At 44.6% G+C, this 3,951-nt stretch overlaps 1 long non-coding RNA gene and 1 other non-coding gene across 2 annotated transcripts; both read left to right on the plus strand.

Moving 5' to 3' along the window:
- The first annotated feature begins 328 nt into the window (after positions 1-328).
- LOC147428280 (uncharacterized) lies at positions 329-3,167 on the plus strand. The gene is made up of 2 exons (XR_015185994.1): positions 329-2,319; positions 2,422-3,167. It is a non-coding gene; the product is annotated as an uncharacterized LOC147428280 (long non-coding RNA).
- On the plus strand, positions 2,655-2,726 carry TRNAG-UCC (transfer RNA glycine (anticodon UCC)). The gene has a single exon. It is a non-coding gene; the product is annotated as a tRNA-Gly (tRNA).
- Positions 3,168-3,951: the final 784 nt, after the last annotated feature.

Below are 3,951 nucleotides of genomic sequence, written 5' to 3' on the forward strand. Positions count from 1 at the left end.
GGTTGAAAATCCACGATGAGATTGCTAGTATGCCAGACGTGATACTCTCGCGCAAATGTGGTGCCGTTATAAAAAGACATAAAGGTCTTGAGTATCCCAGACGTGATACTCTCGCTGGTTCAACTTTTATTTTATTTGCTAGAATCTCCGGAGATTCTTCCCTTACACCTCGTCACAGCAACACACACTACAGCGTACAAAACCGTTACAAGATTCTAACTCTGGCAGCCGCGTGCGCTGTCAATGCCTTTGGAGCTAAGCCAAGCCGCATGAGCGATGTCACTGCTATAAAAAAAAAATGGCGCCAAAGAAGACGCTTCGCCTATGTTACTCTTCTTCCGACAGGTGGTCGTCTCCGGTCGCAGAGCTTCCTCGCCGCTTGGATTGCAACTCACTTCCATCCGGACTCTCGCCGACTGCCACTTGCTTGCCTCACATGGCTGCCCCTACCCCACCCAAAACCGCCCGCCAAAAAGCGAGCCTGTCCCTCGTGTACGCATCTCCAACAGATTCTCGTTTTTTGACGAAATTGGTACGACGTACTCGCGCAAGCGCAAAAAAAACCATGGATGGGTTTTCTCCTCCAGATGTTGTCTCCTGATGCGCATTCAACATGGATGTGCCAAGGAAGCTTGGGCGCTGTTTTAACCAGACATGAATGGAAGTCCTTTCTTCAAATGCAATCAGCTATGCTTGTACAAGGATGGCCTAAGGGCTAGTCAAGGGCAATGAGCATTTCATCTGAAACGTTGTGTCTTGGATATTTGTTATGGCTGTGGCAAGGAAACATTGTGCTGCTTTCATTCATGGATGCGTAGGGAAGGCCTCTCTCCAACTGCAAATCACCTATGCAAGATGTCACCTTGTGTCCTTACGCAAGATGTCAACATAATTCACGACGAGATCGCCAGTCAAGGGCTGTTGGAGAAAGATAGCATGCTTGGTGGTGCCGTCACGGAAGCACAAAAAAATTCTTGATTGGCATCCTCTCTGTAATCTCACTTGGCACGTGTTGATTGCAAGATATTGCCCGATATTGCTGTGGCAAGGAAACGTTATTTTAACCAGATGCAAAGGGAAGGCCTTTCTCCAAATGCATCCACCTATGCTTGCACCTTGAGGTCATGTGGCCTTACGCAACACCTTCATATTGGTGAGAGCATTCACGCTGAGATTTCACAGTCAGAGGGCTAGTGCTGTGGGCGATACATATCCCAAATGTGGTGCCCTCAAGAAAGCACGAAAAGTTCTTGATGGGCATCCCCTCTCGGATTTGGTCTCTTGGAGTGCACTAATTGCAGGATATGCCCAGCATGGCTGTAGCAAGCGAGCATGTGTTGTTTTCGCCGGATATGTGTTGATTGAAGGATATGCCCAACGTGGTGTGGCAAGGAAGCTCTGGGCTATTTTAACCGGATGCAAGGGGAAAGCTTTTCTCTAAATGCAAGTGCATGTGGCCTTCATATGGGTGAGAGATTTCACAATGAGATTGCCAGTGAGGGGCTGTTGGAGAGACATCTTGCGCTTGGCAATGCTTTGATCGCTATGTATGCCAAATACTAATGAAAAAGATTTCAATGGGCATCCTTTCTAATATGTCTTCTCTTTGAACGTGTTGATTGCAGCATAATGCTCACCATGGCTGTGGCAAGGAAGCTCTGGGCTATTTTTCAATATGGGCATCCTTTCCAATATGTCCTCTGGGAACGTGTTGAGGGCATCCTTTCCAATATGTCCTCTGGGAACGTGTTGAGGGCAGGATACGCCCAACGGGAAGAATTTAAGCACAGACAGGAAGAGAGTTACCAGCAACAAGTTATTCTTTTCTGACCTACCTATAAGCTTGCGCTCAGAAGAAGGAATACTTTTCTGACCTTCACATGGGTGAGAGAATTCGCTATGAGATTGCAAGTCAAGGACTATTGGAGAAACATGGTGTGCTTGGCAATGCTTTGATCGATATGTATGCCAAATGTGGTGCCCTTACGAAGGCACAAAAGGGACACTAAGAGATTGCAAGTCAGAGATTGTCGGGGAAACATGTTGTGCTCGGCATTGCTTTGGTCGATATGTGGTGCCCTTCCGAAGGCATAGAAAGCTCGTCAACACCATGGTCGTGAAACATGTTGTGCTTTGGTCGATATGTACGCCAAATGCATCAATGTGATTTCTTGGAGCGTGTTTGTTGATTGCAGGATATGCCAGTGCTCAGAACAAGGATCTGTACCAAGTCGGTGGGATAACACTGAGCTCGTGGGTTTCTTGAAAAAGACGCAGATCTAGGGAGCACAAATGTGGTACCCTGATGAAAGCTCACAAGTAAGTTCTTCAAGCATCATCCATACCCATGTATATATGGTTCTGTGAAGTGGATAAATGTTTTGGGGTAATGTTCTCAATGGTGCCATTGGTTTGGTTCAGGCATGCCAAGGCATCTGGCGGCCGCTGCTGTTGTTTCCTGCTGCGAATCGGGCGATGTTTCTGCTGGTGGTACATCCTAGAAGAAATGGTGGTTGATGGATAGATTCAAAAGCGAGCAAATTCTCATCATAGAAGTGCATGAAGTCAATAACAAAGATACTGAGTCAGGCAAGGGACGCAAAAGTGTTGTGTGTTTAGAGCCTAATTTGATTAGGACTGAAAGTTTTCAACAAGCGTTCGTAGTCCAACGGTCAGGATAATTGCCTTCCAAGCAATAGACCCGGGTTCGACTCCCGGCGGACGCATCTTGCTTAGATAGCAGGATTCGTTGGGATAAGAGCTTTGAAAGCTGATCTGCGCATTTCGAATCGCCCACTTTTTTTGTTGCGGTAAATCGAGCGACTTCTTTTTGGGTTTAGGATTCGTAAGCTCACTACAGTGCTGGCAGTGCAAGGGCTTTGACCACTCTATTGAGACTCGGTAACACGAGGCCTTCTCACACCAAGGCTTAGTAAAAAATTTGCACGTAAGTCCCTTTTATTCTTTGAGCTAGGCATCTAGGACACACACAGACGGTGACATCATAGATAAAGTAACAAGGTAGATATCGAGTACTTTTAATAGCAACTAGGCTTGCCACACAAGCGCTTTGTCCACCTAGACTCATGAAGTGGAAATGATGCGCTCTCTCTCTCTCTCTCTCTCTCTCTCTCTCACTCACACACACACACACACACACACACACACGTTTCCACAAAGATGAGCCTGAAAATTCCATCTAATGTCTCGTCTTAGGATGAATTCTAGTTGAAGTATATCATCCAATTCATACAATTGAGGCACGTCTTCTTGCATTGGTTTTTTGAAAGAAGAGCCCTTGAAGGATTTAGTAGGCTTACATGAAACGGAACTTGAGAAAAAAGCATTCATTTCTTCAAAAGTCAAAGAATGAGGATGCTTATCTGTCGCTAGATTCTACCTATGCATAGAGGAGAAATTGGTGATAGAAAAAGAGAGAAATATTAAAGACATCTATTCATATTGTATAGAAGAAAAACAATAATCATTATGGACAATCTACTAACAAAAAACTCTTAAGCCTAGCTGCTCTCAAGCACATTATGTACACAATATGTAGTGTCACCTCTTGTCAGGTAGTCACCTTTAAAAGGAGGGGATGACTACTGGTATACTTGCTATTTTAATGGACCCTTTCGCACCATTTGAACATCCTATGAGTGTCCATTTTTCACATTCCCATTTCTCTCATCCGTATTGGCTTGCAATGGCTTTCCAAGTCATATTGTACTCAAAACAAGACTTGCAACAATAGCTCTATTGATAAACAAGAATCGACTTGCCATTGGACTCAACAAAATGGTCATCCACAACATAAAAATTAAACTCGACTATCCCGATGTCAATGCTAGATCATTTATGTGACACTTTACCAAACTGATCAAGATCCTAATCAAGAATGAGATCAGTCATCAACACTTACCAAGTTAGCCATAGTTGACCAACCAAAGA

Source organism: Adiantum capillus-veneris, chromosome 23 (genome assembly GCF_014529385.1).
Source record: "Adiantum capillus-veneris isolate H3 chromosome 23, ASM1452938v2, whole genome shotgun sequence".
NCBI lineage: Eukaryota > Viridiplantae > Streptophyta > Polypodiopsida > Polypodiales > Pteridaceae > Adiantum > Adiantum capillus-veneris.